The following is a 17,529-nucleotide window of genomic DNA, read 5'->3' as shown; positions in this document are numbered from 1 at the left end:
TGTGTGTCAATGTGAGGTCACGTAAAGAGACAACCTGTTCCAAAATTAGCCATGGTGACAGAAGATGTTGCAGCTCCCTATTGTTAGTGCCTGCCAAGTGGTATTACCCTCTATGGGAAGAATCATGTTAGTGCTACCCAAAGGCAGTGGCTGTCATGGTGAATAGTCAATCATTTTATTAAAAAAAAACCCCACAGTGTAGTCATTCTTGGCTTGTCAGAGGAATTTGGGGTGGGGGCTGGAACTGACAGGCCTTGCCTGTGCTGCAGCATCAGCTCTCTCCTCCCTTTCCCAGCGATGATTTCTGTGCCAGTACGTACAAAATGCTAACACAAGTGTGTCCTTGACAGGTGCCTTTAGGTCAGAAGGTCCTTTCACCTGTTGCAGTTCTGCTCTGGAACTTTTCTACAATTTTTTTTTAACAGAGGTAAGATTTCCCAAATTAAATTATGTTTTCCAACTGGATTGCAGATTTGAGGCATTGCACCCATTTACATATCCGTTCAATCTGTCATCATTGATGCCAGAAGGGAAAAATCTGAAACAGAAAGGGAAAGCTGACAAGCCCTAAAATTAAAAAGTTATTGATTAAGCCATTTGACTTGTTCTTTCATTCCAGCATTGTACTCCAGGAAACAAATGTTTAATTTATTTTTGGATAAAGGGATTCAATTTGTGATAATGCCATGAAAATATAATATCCTTACAAACTCAAATTTCTCATAGGAAAATGTCTAATGAGTCTTTTCTGCCACACTAAAAAGACCCTGTAACAGAGATGGTTGAGTATTACCCAAACAAAGTTTCTAACCATTTGTCAGTATTGTTGCTTGATTCAAGGAAATGAATTTATCTTCAAACTCACTATTTGCCAAAGCTTACGTGAACAGATTTTGTTTAGGTAGAGATTGATTTGTTCCCTAAGCTGTACCACTTCATTCGAAAGCAGAGAACAGCTACAGTATCAGGTCATTAAATGACCAACCACAATCATAATTGCTAATAATAAATGTTTTACTTTGCAAGCAGCCTTATAAGATCAAAATTGTTCATTAAAAATGCAAACACACTTGGTATTATGCAAAGTCTAATTCGGGTATTACTCATCTGCAGAAGAAGGATCAATGCCTGATTGCCAAATGAAATTATTAAGCGTATTGCCAGAATACAGTCTAGGTCCACAAATATTCATTACAGGGGGAAAAAAAATTCCAAACATTATCACAATTCTTCACTGCAATGCCATTAAACAGCATGTATTGTTTAATAGCATGAATTCATATTTATTTTTTCTCTCTCCAAAGTGTTTTCTTTTCAAAATACAAGGAAATAAAAAGAACTAAGTCCGTATCTTTGTTTTGATGCATTGGCAACATTACAGTCCTAATCAGCATACTCAATCAGAACTGGGCCTTCTTTCCACATAGTGCTAATAAAAGACATTCATTGCCACAAAGTACATAACCTAAAGATATTTCAGCAAAATAAATGCCTTTGAAACTGCAACAACATAGTTCATCAGCTTTCCCCTAAATTATATATAGTACAGTTCACCAGCCAGCACTGCATTCTTACTAAGTATTACAATTTGACATATTATCATTTCCTAATTAGGATTTTGGGCTGGAGGCATCGCTGGGGTTTGAGGCTTTTTATTCAAATATATTTTTACTTTGTTTTTAAATGAAAGTTACTAGTACTGGGGGGAAAATATCTCTAAAATGTGATATGAATGTTGCCAGTGCAGTAAGTTCTACTTGAATCTATAAGAACCTGGAACAATAGCACTGAAAGCTGGGATTTGCAAAATTTGTTGTAATATTTAAGGTTAGTTTATATACTCCATGAAAATAACCTGAAAAAGAATTAAATGACAGCTACTGTACCTATTTTATTACCTGCAAAGCTAATAAGAGAGAGTCAGTAAAATATCAGTGATTACTGATCTCAGCAGTCAGATCACAGTATCATCAGGGTTGGAAGAGACCTCACAGGCAGTTTCTGGGTTTGGCCATGGGGCTCCTCTCCACTTAACTAGGTAACTATTGTAAACTTCTGGCCCATGTTAAGACTTTCCTAGCAAAGGATGTTTTGGTGTTCATCTGACTGAATAGCCATGGCCTGTCACAGAAGGAAGGTAGGCTAGACCAGCAGAAAACAATCAGTGCATGTAATCTCATTCTGCTCTGAAGCACCCTAGCAGCCTCTTCTAGGAAAGACAGCTACTGAATCATATATGGCACAGCTCCAGTGAGCTCACAGTTCATGATTGATTTTGGAGTGGTCATTGCTCTCAGCCCAGATTTGTCCTAGCTTTTCTTCTGTTAGTTTGTGAGGAGGAGACATCAAACTAATTCTTCTCCCATTCTACTCCAGAAAGTGAATTGAAATTCTAAGTCTAAACCACCTTGAACTCTGAGACAATTCAGCCTGGGTTTTCTATGTCTTTCCAGTGAACTCAACATCTGGAGGTGTTCAAAAAACCACTTGATGAGGCACTTAGTGCCATGGTCTAGTTGATTGGACAGGGCTGGGTGATCGATTGGACTGATTGATCTTGGAGGTCTCTTGCTTCCAGCCTGGTTGATTCGATGATTCTGTGATCAGTTTTGGGGTTCTCATGGCTTTTAGATTTGTCATAAACATTTTCACTATTCTCCTGCATTATTTCAGTTTCATTTACTGAGAACTAATTAATTGTGATTTTCAGTAACTGTTTTGGGGATTTCTCATAAAGCTTTTTGTCTATGTTTGTTTTACAGCCCATAAATCTTACTGTATTTTGTAAGACAATGGATTACTCAGACTACGGTATTCAGTAATGCATTGAACCATGTTGGTGGCTTCTTTTATTTCTAAAAGAATTGTCATAAAGGTTGTAGGTATTTAGTGGTATTAATTAGGAGGCATAGTGCTCAGAAGATTGAACCAGTTGTTTCCTTTCCCTACAGTCACCTAAAACATATTCTTGTTCCTTTCCTTCGGCCAAGAGAGACAGTGGCAATAATAATGGGAATAACCTCCCAATAACAAGGGAGGTTATTCTTCCCCTGTACTCAACACTGGTCAGGCCACACCTTGAGTCCTGTGTCCAGTTCTGGGCTCTTCAATTCAAGAGAGATGTTGAGATACTGGAACGTGTCCAGAGAAGGGCAACAAAGCTGGTCAGATGCCTGGAACACAAAGCCTATGAGGAGAGGCTGAGGGAGCTGGGGTTGTTTAGCCTGGAGAAGAGGAGGCTCAGGGGTGACCTCATCGATGTCTACAACTACCTGAAGGGAGGCTGTAGCCAGTTGTTGGGGTCAGTCTCTTCTGCCAGGCAACCAACAACAGAACAAGGGGACACAGTCTCAAGTTGTGCCGGGGGAAGTATAGGCTGGATGTTAGGAGGAAGTTCTTTACAGAGGGAGTGATTTGCCATTGGGATGGGCTGCCCAGGGAGGTGGTGGAGTCACTGTCCCTGGAGGTGTTGAAGCAAAGCCTGGATGAGGCACTTGGTGCCATGGTCTAGTTGACTGGATAGGTCTGGGTGCTAGGTTGGCCTAGATGATCTTAGGGGTCTCTTCCAACCTGGTTGATTCTATGATTCCTCCCTGATAGCCTCCTAATATTGTCAGGATTGATGTCATCATTTGTCCCCTGAAAACTAACTATCAGAGGGAGAAAGAGTGGGGAAGGGAAGCTAAATCTACTTTTGTGATATTTATATTTACTTAAACACAGTAGTTTTTATGAAACAGTGGTTCCTAGTACAGTCCATTTCTTTATGCCAGTAGTTTTCTCATTTTTGACTCATCTTCCATTCATTCTTCCTCCCCTCTGTAGCCAAATAAGAAAAACAGATTACTGTAAACTTTGGCACAGAGAGGCATTTGCATCATTTTCTTAGAAGTCACGTGCTTTGGATTTCCTCTTGTTTATGATATATTGAAATGTCTTCCAGATGTTTTTAATTATAAAAAGTTTTCAGGAAAGCAAAGTAATCTGTAATAAAATTTCCTCTAGGTTTTTAAAAATGGCCAATAAATTAGTGGACTGTAGCTTTTCAAACTGCCACATAATTCTACATTTGACCCCGGTGCAACAAGGTCTGGCATTTCCTTAGACAGCTACTTTGGTCAGAGGCAAAGCAGGCTTCCCCAGGCATGCTTTCAGTTCCTCTTCCAAGGGAAAGCATTCCCTTCCTGGGGCCATGCCGGCAGTGTGAGCACTCACTGGTGTGAGCACCTCTGACTTCCTACACAAACATAACCACCTCGGACTGGATGAGCTTGGAGGTCTCTTCCAACCGGGTTGATTCTGTGATTCTATGAAGTTCTGCACCATAAGGGTGGTTGAGCACTGGAGCAGGTTGCTCAGGGAGGTGGTTGGGGTCCGATCCCTGGAAATACTCAAGGTGGGTCTTGACAGGGCTCTGGGCAGCCTGATCTAGCTGAGGATGTCCCTGCTCAGTGCAGGTGGGTTAGACTAGATGAGCTTTGGAGGTCTCTTCCAACCCAGACCAGTGTGTGATTCTGTGAGGTTGGGGTGGGTTGGAGCAGCATGACGAGGTGCTGCCTCTGGCTTGTTGTGCTGTTCTGGTGAGATCTATCTTTGCATTTTGTTTGAAATTGGCCATTAAATACATAGTTTAGATGCAGAAGCAGCAGAAAAACAAACAAACAAACAAACAAACAAAAAGAGACCCTGTTTCTGTTCAGGAAAGATTTATCCTTGGAGATGTTGAAGACTGGCTGAGGCACTTAGTGCCATGGTCTCATTGATTGGACAGGGCTGGGTGCTAGGTTGGACTGGATGATGTTGGAAGTCTCTTGCAATCTGGTTGATTCTATGATTCTAAGTAGCAGTTGTGTGACATGGGGTATGCTGAAGTTTGGATTCAAGACATAGAGAAAGAAAAAAATACTGTAGTTGCTGGTATATGATGCTGATGCTGTGCTGCATGAGGAGATATTCATTTATACATTTTGGGCAGAAAACAATATATTATTAAATGCTTGTTTATTGTTTGCTGGATACTTCTATTACTTATATTGCTGCAGAGAAAGTTACTTGCCAGTCAATGTAAAGCTAGGTCTCTTCACTCCTAAATTTTGTTGCATGCAGAGTGTGAGGGGATTATAGTGCTAAGGAGAATTTTCATGGGAGACAAACCAACTTAAGTAGTCAAAGTCTGATCACTGTTCTTGCTATTACCAGTGCCGGTGAGCTGAGAAGAATGGAGCTAGGAAAACCAACTAAAGCAGAGGATAAATACATTTCAACCAACCTCATAAAATTCCATACCAACCAACCTTGTGTTAAATTAACCTGCAGTTACCTAATCCTATTTTACAACGAAAAGCTGGTGCCCAGCCCTCGTGTGTTTGAACCAGCAGAGAGTAGCAGTGCTGATTAAAAAAAAGAACATTTTGCTCTTCTCTTGCCCTAGAGTTGAGCTTCCTCCTGCTCCCAAAGCTGTGCCTGGCATCTGTGGGCTGTTGCTAGCTGGAGGCCCTGGCTGTGGGGCAGTGGCAGAGCTGCCCCACTCAGGTGGAAGTGGTGGGCAGTGCTGCCAAATGACAGTGGGTCCTTTTCAGTCAGTGAAGCGTCAGCGGCATTTTTCCTAAGCAGTGTCTGTCCTCTAAACACAATTTCACAGGCAAAGGCAGACAGTTATGCTCCATGTGTGAGTGTATGAACTCATCGTTCCACAGACTGCTGGGGGCCCTACATAGGAGAAACTGGTGTTTCACAGAGAAACCTGGTGAACTTAGGAGAGAGAAGGTGAGCTACAGGTAACAAAGAAGGTGTATCTTTCCCTGGAAAAAGGATTTAAAGTGTCTCTTGATATTTTTGTCAAACTAAAACTGGATAAGCCATGCTATAAATGTCAGGGAAAGAGAAAGAGGGGAGAATTACACAGCTCTCAAAATGGTAGTGGTTACTGACCTTCAGCACTTGCAAGGGGTTTCCATAATGAGAGTGGTGAGGGGAGGAAAAGAGGTGTCGGTCTCCTGGTCTCTGGAAGTGTTACACTGGATCTAAATCCCTGAGAACTGGCCTTTATTTTCACATTTCATGCGCTCTTCACAGGGACAAAAAGCTCAAGAGCAAAGGAGAAATGGGCCCAAGATCTTCAGGCAGCTGTTTGTGGGAGTGCAGTTTGTGGGAGTGCAGTTAGATGTCCATACCTCAGTTTACCCGAGGGAATACCACTGAGGAGAAACTTGTGGGATATTTGCTGTCTGGTTTGTCTGTCAGGAAATATTTATCTGTTCATTAACTTATTTTATGAAGATTGCACTGGCCACACGGTGCAGATCCTCACTGATCAGTCTTTGTTCTTCGAATTTACAAACCATGACTTGATGGGAAATACAACACTGTAGTCTGCCTCCTGCTCTTGCAGCTAGTGGTGTATGGCAGGTTACTAGGGGAGACAGTGAAATACAAGCCACAGTATTTTGTCTTTGTAGAGACTGTGATTCCCTTCCTTCCTTCCTTCCTTCCTTCCTTCCTTCCTTCCTTCCTTCCTTCCTTCCTTCCTTCCTTCCTTCCTTCCTTCCTTCCTTCCTTCCTTCCTTCCTTCCTTCCTTCCTTTCCTTCCTTTCCTTCCTTTCCTTCCTTTCCTTCCTTTCCTTCCTTTCCTTCCTTTCCTTCCTTTCCTTCCTTTCCTTCCTTTCCTTCCTTTCCTTCCTTTCCTTCCTTTCCTTCCTTTCCTTCCTTTCCTTCCTTTCCTTCCTTTCCTTCCTTTCCTTCCTTTCCTTCCTTTCCTTCCTTTCCTTCCTTTCCTTCCTTTCCTTCCTTTCCTTCCTTTCCTTCCTTTCCTTCCTTTCCTTCCTTTCCTTCCTTTCCTTCCTTTCCTTCCTTTCCTTCCTTTCCTTCCTTTCCTTCCTTTCCTTCCTTTCCTTCCTTTCCTTCCTTTCCTTCCTTTCCTTCCTTTCCTTCCTTTCCTTCCTTTCCTTCCTTTCCTTCCTTTCCTTCCTTTCCTTCCTTTCCTTCCTTTCCTTCCTTTCCTTCCTTTCCTTCCTTTCCTTCCTTTCCTTCCTTTCCTTCCTTTCCTTCCTTTCCTTCCTTTCCTTCCTTTCCTTCCTTTCCTTCCTTTCCTTCCTTTCCTTCCTTTCCTTCCTTTCCTTCCTTTCCTTCCTTTCCTTCCTTTCCTTCCTTTCCTTCCTTTCCTTCCTTTCCTTCCTTTCCTTCCTTTCCTTCCTTTCCTTCCTTTCCTTCCTTTCCTTCCTTTCCTTCCTTTCCTTCCTTTCCTTCCTTTCCTTCCTTTCCTTCCTTTCCTTCCTTTCCTTCCTTTCCTTCCTTTCCTTCCTTTCCTTCCTTTCCTTCCTTTCCTTCCTTTCCTTCCTTTCCTTCCTTTCCTTCCTTTCCTTCCTTTCCTTCCTTTCCTTCCTTTCCTTCCTTTCCTTCCTTTCCTTCCTTTCCTTCCTTTCCTTCCTTTCCTTCCTTTCCTTCCTTTCCTTCCTTTCCTTCCTTTCCTTCCTTTCCTTCCTTTCCTTCCTTTCCTTCCTTTCCTTCCTTTCCTTCCTTTCCTTCCTTTCCTTCCTTTCCTTCCTTTCCTTCCTTTCCTTCCTTTCCTTCCTTTCCTTCCTTTCCTTCCTTTCCTTCCTTTCCTTCCTTTCCTTCCTTTCCTTCCTTTCCTTCCTTTCCTTCCTTTCCTTCCTTTCCTTCCTTCCTTCCTTCCTTCCTTCCTTCCTTCCTTCCTTCCTTCCTTCCTTCCTTCCTTCCTTCCTTCCTTCCTTCCTTCCTTCCTTCCTTCCTTCCTTCCTTTCTTTCTTTCTTTCTTTCTTTCTTTCTTTCTTTCTTTCTTTCTTTCTTTCTTTCTTTCTTTCTTTCTTTCTTTCTTTCTTTCTTTCCCTTTTCTTTTAATTTATAAGTTTTAAAAGCAGGTAAACAGGACTTGGATGTCCCCATTGCAGTAGGTTAGAAAAGTGATTGTGTTAAAGGGGCTGTCCAGACAAAGTTAGAAAATGGAATGCTGGCATAGCTTCCTGTTACATTAAAATTCCTTTACATAAAAAGCATACAAGAGATGCAAGTGGTCACCCAGCAGGACCTCAGAGACATTTTCTGAGTGTGCAGGGTTGGAGCGGGGTGGTTGTGGCCAGGGGGAGGTTGCTGTCTTCTCTCAGGTGGCCAGCACCAGAACAGAGAGGGATCTGGGGGTGCTGATAGATACCCGCCTGAACATGAGCCAGCAGTGTGCCCAGGTGGCCAAGAGAGCCAGTGGCATCCTGGCCTGCATCAGGAATGGTGTGGTCAGCAGGAGCAGGGAGGTCATTCTGCCCCTGTACTCTGCACTGGTTAGACCACACCTTGAGTACTGTGTTCAGTTCTGGGCCCCCCAGTTTAGGAGGGACATTGAGATGCTTGAGCGTGTCCAGAGAAGGGCGACGAGGCTGGGGAGAGGCCTTGAGCACAGCCCTACGAGGAGAGGCTGAGGGAGCTGGGATTGGTTAGCCTGGAGAAGAGGAGGCTCAGGGGTGACCTTATTGCTGTCTGCAACTACCTGAGGGGTGGTTGTGGCCAGGAGGAGGTTGCTCTCTTCTCTCAGGTGGCCAGCACCAGAACAAGAGGACACAGCCTCAAGCTACATCAGGGGAGATTTAGGCTGGAGGTGAGGAGAAAGTTCTTCACTGAGAGAGTCATTGGACACTGGAATGGGCTGCCCGGGGAGGTGGTGGAGTCGCCATCCCTGGGGCAGTTCAAGGCAAGGTTGGACGTGGCACTTGGTGCCATGGTCTAGCCTTGAGCTCTGTGGTAAAGGGTTGGTCTTGATGATCTGTGAGGTCTCTTCCAACCTTGTTGATACTGTGATACTGAGAGGAAAGCCAAAGCCCTTGGGCATTTGGTCCTAATATCTAGTAAAGAGTGAAAAGAAAGGCTCCTACAGGTACATTGTCAGCACAAGAAAACACAGGGAAAATGTGGGCCTGCTGCTGATAGAGGTAGTCCAGATTCTTCTCAGAAGCATCCAGCCAAAGGACATGGCAGTGGGTATAACCTGAAACAGAGGAAATTCTACTGAAATGCAAGAAAAATGGTTTTAATTACAAGGGTGATTGAACACAGGAACAAATTGCCCAGAAAGGGTGTGGAGTCTCTGTCCTTGGAGGTATTCAAAACTAGACTGAACATGGCCCTGAGCAACCTGTTCTTCTTGACCCTACTTTCAGACTGGGCAGTCTCCAGAGGTGCCTTCCAGCCTCCACTAGACTGCGATTCTGTGAAATTCGGTAATTTGCAATTTAAACCAATATCTATGCTAACAATTTGGGCTAAATTAATCTCTCTGTAAATCAATTGAATATTCATCATCAAAATTGTCAATTTAACCTAGACCTAAGTGTTCTATAAAAGCTTTTATTGAATCAGAGGCCGGCAGAAATGCGTGCAGCTTTTAATTCCAGTGGAAGCAACGTATGGTTCTTTTAACAAGTAAATGTCTTTTCTGAAAGTGAAACTGGCTGGAAGCAAAACTGAAACTGCCTTTATTGGCTTTGTTGTTCAAACTGAGAGAAACAGCAAGAGTAAATGGGGGTCAGAGGTGGTGCTAAGTAAACTGGATTAAGAATATGAATTTATGATAGCAATGCCACTTCTAGTGATACAGTGAAGAAATTAAAGTGTTTACCAATACCCTTATTACATTGACAGAGCCCTTTTGATCTTTTGTTTGAGCTTTCTATGGTTCTTCCTCTTTTCATCAGATTTCTCTCAGCCCAAATGCTTCATAGTTGTAAATATCTGTCAGATGCAAGTTGCTGTATATCTGTTTGTGACTCTAACAAGTAGACTAATGTAAATCACACTAAGAAGGTGAGTAATTTACTCTGGAATGAGTGCAGCCCACTGCTGTCATTGGCAGGAGGAGGGATGCCCATTTGGTCCTATGTATGCTGAGAAAGGTGAAGGCTGAGTTAAGGCAGATCAGGCCTGCTTTATTTTACACCCTCCTGTCAACTGTTTTGCTGATAATTCTGCTTGATCCTAAAATCCATTACTGTTCTTGGGATGCTAACTTGCACACATTTCTTTTGCTGCTTAAATCCACAAATAACCACCATGTTACCTGCCTTCTTGCGTGCTGTCTCCAGCTACAGCTGCTGATCATAAGCCATGCTTGACTGTGACCCCTGAGGACCTGTTTTGCCACATCTTGGTCTGGTAGGGCTCACTTTACGTTATACCTTATGCAACATGTACTAAATGAATGTATATTGCAGTACTAGCAGAACTACATGGGACTTAGAATAGTGCCCACCAGGCATCTCCCTAGATGGATGTTGATAGGGTTTTTTTTTTCATCACTCTTAAATTGAAATAGAAGAGGTCTGTGACCCTCTTCATTCCTTAAGCAATGTACAGGAGTTTGTAGCTATGTAATTCCTTCTGTTGTAGATTTTCTTCATGCTTCTTATGTATGACCTATAAATATTCCCTCATACGCCTGCTACATGGACTCCTTCCTTCTCCCCCTGGCAGGAACACAGACCATTTCCTGCCCCCTTATTTTGAGTAAACCTCCAATACATAACCAAACTATTTTTAACTGATCTAATATGCATAGTTGTATTTATTTTGTCTTTCTTCCAGCTCCATCTTTAAATTACTCATTGCAAAAGATTTATTTACATTGTTTTAAGTTCTTTTTGCATGCAAACTCTGATTCAGCCTCTAGTGGTGCAAAATAGTTCAACCCAATAATGCTGTCTTCTTAATTCTTAAAAGTTGCTCTTCCTCCTTCCCTTGTGGAATAGGTGAGAAAAGCATTTACCTCTGCTGCTTAATGCATCACAACTGAAAAACTCACTCCATCTATGTTGTTTTGACTGCAAGACTAGCTGATGGTTCCTAGAATTCAAGGCTCTGGATTGGAGTTCAGCACTTTTAAATGAGTCACTCGAACAGTATTTCTGTCAGAATCTGGGCTGGTTTTCTTCAGGGGAAGATTCAGACTCTGAAATAACATTTTCATAGATGTACCAAATGCAGAGAAAAATATTAAAATTATCTGGGTTTTTCCCGAGGTTTTTCTGATCTCTTTAAGGTGCTTCTTGTCTTTGTATTGTCTCAAGGCAGCAAACATGTGTGGGGTATGCTACCTTGGCTGGCTGTTGGGGAGGAGAAATGAATTGATGCGAGATGATATTTTCTAAAATTAATATTGTTTATTAAGTTTGCTAGTCAGAACTCTCACCACCCCCCACCACTAAGTTTAATAATATTTTGGTTCTTACACAGTCATGGAAGCATTCTATGGATAACATCTAGATCTAGTAATAACCAGCGAAATATAGAAACATGAATTGAACTGGAAGAGAAGGTTCCGCGGTCAAATGCTGCTTGTGGTCAGTATGCCGCTTGCCCAGTAGCTGGGCTCAAGCTCTTTCTGCTCTGTGGCAGAAGGCAATGGAGAATTACAAAGTGGCATTTAAGCATTTGTGCTAGTTTGAAGCAGGCTAGAATGTTTTGGTGAGAAGAACTAGATTACAGGCTGTGAAAGGAGAACAATGGTGATGTCTACTTCACTCATAGGCTTGCTGAGATGTATAGGAACAAGCAATAAAAACACAGATAACCACTCTCACTCGGGCTGCTGGCTGAGCTGCATCTTACTCTCTAACCTCACCCTCCACTTTTGGACTAATCCACTTTGCTTCCTAACCCCCTGGCCGAACCTCCATTCTTCCTTGGGACTGGGGTAAGGTTGAGAGGGGTAGGGGGAAGGTGCAGGGGTGGTTGAGAGCCCCTGCTGGGGCCTCAGGTTTCTGGGAGGGCTGTTGTGTTTCTGTATTACCTTGTATATTTCTGTATATAACTGTCTATACTGTAAATATCTGCTTGTATATTAAGCTAGCTGTAAATAATAAGCTTCATTCATATTTCCAGAGCCAACTGAGTCTAGTCTGGGTGATTTCAAAAAGTGTGAGGGGGCAGGAAACACCCAAACTACTACAGCATTTACTCACAAATTATTATTACCCACTTGCAGGGGTCAGCACCGTCCAGACAGTGCCCAAATGCTTTCAGGGGACTCTGTCTTGCTGGATGTTGAGGCTTGAATCTTCCTGGCTTCTGGGTAAGGGACGCAGACAATCTCTGACCTTGTCTCCTGGCTTCTTCTGGACGATCTGTGTATATGTCCAGGAATTCTAAGCAGGACTTCAGGTGCAGCAGGCAGATGTGGTGCAGTCTCAGCACGATGTCACGCTGGCCACACAGGCCGATTGTGTGCAGACATCCAGGGTCTGCTCCTGGTAACTCATGGCAGTGGAGTTTACCAGGCAAGCAATAAGGCAGTGTGCAATAGCAGCAGGGCTGGGCTCAGCAGAGAGACCATGGCAAAGAGCAGGGGAGCAAAGCAGTGAAGCAAAGGCAGGTTGTTCACCTGCCTATCTCCTTTTATTCAATGTGGGCTGAGATTAATTGCCCTTTGGACACAGAATAGCCAATCAGGATGGCAGTTAGCCAAACCTTACCAGATTAGGCAAAGCCAGAGGCTCACTTTTCCCTCTTTGGGGAAAAGCACTGGCCTTGCACTAGGCAGGTACAAGCTAAGTGTGTGTACCTTACACCACAGGACCCTGGGCAGGCCAGACTCAGTGGCTCCAGGTTCTTTTGTGTCCCATTTCCCATATTTGCCTCTCTGGTGGAGCAGAAAAACATGCCTAGGCAAGGCAAGACATGTATAAGCCTGTTTTGGGCCTATCAGTCCTACCACAACACTGACCTTGTTCTTGTTTGTGATTTCATCAAGATTTAAATGGACATTTCAGTGTGTTAGCAAAGTCCTATCTCTTGTGGAGCACTTTTTACTTTGTATCACGAGCAGTCAGTGGGGTCAAGATTCTCCTTTTCATCTGCTGGCTATGAACAGTTCTCTTCAATAGCAATTTCATAGGCAAATGGCATCTTGGCTTGTAGCAGGACTAGTGTGGCCAGCAGGACTAGGGATGTAATTCTGTACTTGTCATTGGTGAAGCCTCATTCTCAAGTATGGTGTGCAGTTCTGGGCCCCTCACTTCAAGAAGGATATTGAGGTGCTGGAGTAGGTACAGAGGAGAGCAGGTGGGGGTTGGGCATGGTCTGAAGATGGACCAGAGGAGGTTTAGACTGGACGTTAGGAAGCTCTTCCTCATGGAAAGGGTAATTAGACACTGGGATGGACTGCACAGGGAGGTGGTGGAGTCATCATCCTTGGAGATGCTCAAGGAAAGATTGGGTGTGGCACTTAGTGACACGGTCTAGTCAATGTGGTGGTTTTAAGTCATAAGCTGGACTTAATGATCTTAGAGGTCTGTTTCAGCCTCAATAATTCTGTGCTTCTGTGATAGTGTTCTCTCATCAAAAAGTTTTGGGGTTAATAATCTGCCTGCCTATGAAGACATATTATCAGCTCTGAAAACAGAAACTGGAGATGTTTGATGAACTGGGATACGTTTGATCATTAACACACAGACCTGATCTTTATTCTTAGTTTCTTATTGATACTAGTTGGATTAAGTAGGATGTGTATTGATTAGGTAGAGGGTAAAGCATCACATAGCTTTTTCTTTTTATCTTTCTCCTTAAGGATGTTTCTGATATGCCATGCTGCTTCCTTCCATAGAGGCAGACAGAATCCCTAAGGAAGTGATTCTTTTGTGGATCTCTAAATGAGCAGCATGCTTTTCTGATTAGTCTGGGTGAGCTCTGTTGTGGTGTAGTTCAGATAGTCAGACACTAAGCTTCCAGGAGAGGTTTTTGGTAAAATCTTGCTTATACTTATAGTGATTACAAGGAAATAAAGTCAAAATAAATATGGAAAGTGTCATCATCTATGTCTAATATTTTGTTCATAGTAGTATTTACATCTTAAGAAGAGAAAAAACACAGACAACAGTTTTGCAGTCAGTTCAGGGTATTTCCTTACCTGCATTGAGTTGGCTGAAAATGAGCTTCATTTCACTGAAAATTAAATTGTTCATCTTAGAATCACAGAATCAACCAGGTTGGAAGAGACCTCCAAGATCATCCAGGCCAACCTAGCACCCAGCCCTAGCCAGTCAACCAGACCATGGCATTAAGTGCCTCATCCACTCTTTTCTTCAGCACCTCCAGGGACAGTGACTCCACCACCTCCCTGGGCAGCCCATTCCAATGCCAATCACTCTCTCTGAGAAGAGCTTTCTCCTAACATCCAGCCTAGACCTCCCCCAGCACAACTTGAGACTGTGTCCCCTTGTTCTATTGTTGGTTGCCTGAGAGAAGAGACCAACCCCCACCTGGCTACAATGTCCCTTCAGGTAGTTGTAGACAGCAATGAGGTCACCCCTGAGCCTCCTCTTCTCCAGGCTGCACACCCCCAGCTCCCTCAGCCTCTCCTCACAAGGCTGTGTTCCAGGCCTCTTGCCAGCTTCCTCACCCTTCTCTGGACATGTTCCAGCACCTCAACATCTCTCTTGAATTGAGGGGCCCAGAAGTGGACACAGCACTCAAGGTTTGGCCTGACCAGTGCTGAGTACAGGGCAAGAATAACCTCCCTTGTCGTACTGGCCACACTGTTTCTGATCTAGGCCAGGATGCCATTGGCTCTCTTGGCCACCTGGGCACACGGCTGGATCATGTTCACCCTACTATCTACCAGTACCCCCAGGTCCCTTTGAAGCATATAAAACAGATCTTTTGGGAAAAAAAGTGTACACTTCGAAACAACTTGAGATCATAAAAATATTCTTGGAAAAAGTTTGCTCTTTAAAGACATAATAGTTTTTATAACCCTTTTGATAATGTTTTCAGTATTTAAATGAATACTAATTGGTGAATCTTTCATGTCAAATGTGGGATTTTGTTTAGGTTTTTTTGCAAAGCTGAATCTCCTGCAGAGAAAAAGGATCTGACAAAGAAGCCCAACAGGAACAAAAAAAGAAAAAAGGACAATTTAAAAAATCATCAACCATCTTTGTTCCCAGGGAGTTCCTGAGCCAAGAGCTATTTACTATTCCTCATTTCTGGAAGGACCTATAACTCTATCCTGCTTTTCCAGATGCATCTCTACTCCAGTGTGGTGACAGAGCTGCTCAGGTGAGAATCTTTAACCTTATTCCTCAAAAAGTGAACTGTCAAAAACTGAACTGGGCTATCTTAATTTATTTAAATATTTTTGTTATTGCAGTAGAGTTCATTTGCACTAAAGCAGCTGGGGGCATAAACAGCAGTCTTAGCAAATGGATTTGAGATAAAACATAAGAATGAGGCAATGAGAAGTTGCCTTTTCAGCTGGCAGAGTTGTGTGTGAAGGAAGATCTGTGAGCACAGTATATTTGATGCACTATGAAAGGCAAATGGTTAAGGAAGGGCTCTGTCCCCAGCCTGTAGCACTGCTTGGGGTTATTGTGGCCAAAGTGTAGATCCCTGCACTTGGCCTTGTTAAATCTCATCCCACTGGCCTCTGCCCACCCATGCCGCCTGTCAAGGCCCCTCTGAAAGGCTCTCCTTCTTTATTTCATCTCCTTTATTTCATCAGTGATTTAGCTCTGACTAACACTTATTTTCCATGTGGCTCTTCCAAGGACTGGACTTTATTTCTTCATTCAGATTCTTTTTCATTAAAAAAAGATGTCAGAAGCATAAATGCATCTGAGACATTCTTTGTAACAATCTGGTAAAGATCCAAAATGTCCAGCTGCCAGGAGAAGTCTGCTGGAAGGGCAGTTAAACACAATGCAACATGTATAACCCTGGGGGATGATAAGTGGGAAAGGTTTGAAGCACAGTGAGCAGCCAGAGAAAATTACAAAAGGGTGGTCTGGGCAACATAACAGAGCATCCTTCACAGGAATTTCACAGGAATTACAACTTAAGCCATGTTTTCATTTGTATCCATTGTTCAAAGTGGTATTAATGCAATGAAATAGATGTGTCCTCTCTGTCATAGAGTCCCTGACTCTGCTTCCAGAATTGAGGAGAAAAAAATGCTGGAATAAGGAGAACCTCTATCCTGATCTGTGTTAGCAGGGAACAACTTTTCCAAGTCTCCCAAAGCCCTCTGTTTAAACAGTTGTTTGTTCTGTGGTTTAAATATCTGTAAATTATAGAATCACACAATCACTGAAGTTGGATAAGACCTTTAAGATCATTGAGTCCAACTGTAACCCAATTACCATGACCACTGAACTACATCCTGAAGCACTGCATCTACATGCTTCTTGAACAGCTCCAGGGATGGCAACTCCATCACCTCCCTGGGCAGCCTGTTCCAACATGTGGCCGTTTGAGCTGATCCTCTAGCTCAGACATAGGGGAGAGATGAACATTCCAGGGATAGGCCACATAAATGGCAACAATAGATAAATTAATATAATTTCATTGGAGCATCAAGAACTTAATGTCTAGAAGCACAGTTTGTTCTCCCCCTTCTCCCGCTGGCTTCTGCTGCTGCAGCTTCGCCTATCTTCCCCGGCTGCTGTTTTGGCTACTGCTGCTTCTGCTGCTTCGCCGCCGCTTGACCCCCTCCCCATCTCCCTTAAGGTTATTGTATTGTTTTTTTTTTTTTTCCCTTCCTTCCTTCTCTAGTTATTATTTCTCTTTACATTGTTATACTTATATTATAAGAAAATACAATTTCATCTTTCCCTGACTTTCAAAAAAGTAGGGGGGTTTGTGTTGTGAATTTCTTCCCGGGGGAGGGATCAGCCCAAACCCGGGACACAACACCTTGCCACTCTTTCCTGACATCTAATTTAAACTTCCCCTGGCACAACTTTAGCCTGTTTCCTCTTGTCCTGTCTCTAGTTACTTGGGAGAAGAGACCAACGCTGCAACCTGAACCAGTACAAGCTGGGAGGTGATCTGCTGGAGAGCAGCCCTGTGGAGAGTGACCTGGGAGCCCTGGTGGATAACAAGTTAACCATGAGACAGCAATGTGCCTTTGTGGCCAAGAAGGCAAGTGGGATCTTGGAGTGTATTAGGAAGAGTGTGTCCAGCAGATCAAGTGAGGTGCCCCTTCCCCTCTACTCTGCCCTGGTGAGACCTCATCTTGAATACTGTGTTCAGTTTTGAGCTCCCCAGAGGGTCCAGCAGAGGGCCCCTTGGCGGTGCCCCAATTTCTTTTTAGGAGAGACAGGCAAGGGAGAAAGGGCGGGGGAGTGGCTCTGTATATTAGGGATGCTCTGGATGTCATGGAGGTAGAAATCAGGGATGATCAAGTTGAGTCATTATGGGTGAGACTTAAGGCGAAGGCCAACAAGGCTGATATCCTGGTTGGAGTCTGTTACAGACCACCCAACCAGGAAGAAGAGGTTGATTTATTACTCTTTAAGCAACTGGAGGCTGCCTCAAGATCACCTGCCCTTGTTCTGGTGGGCGACTTTAACCTACCAGACATCTGCTGGGACTTAAACACTGCAGAGAAGAAGCAGTCTAGAAGGTTTCTGCAATGTGTGGAAGACAACTTCCTATCCCAGCTGTTACGTGAGCCTACCAGGGGGGCAGCCCTGCTTGACCTGCTGCTCACAAATAGAGAGGGGCTGGTAGGGGATGTGGTGGTTGGAGGCTGCC

This window comes from Pogoniulus pusillus, chromosome 8 (genome assembly GCF_015220805.1).
Source record: "Pogoniulus pusillus isolate bPogPus1 chromosome 8, bPogPus1.pri, whole genome shotgun sequence".
NCBI lineage: Eukaryota > Metazoa > Chordata > Aves > Piciformes > Lybiidae > Pogoniulus > Pogoniulus pusillus.
The sequence above is the reverse complement of the archived record's forward strand: the minus strand, read 5'-3'. Positions refer to the sequence as shown.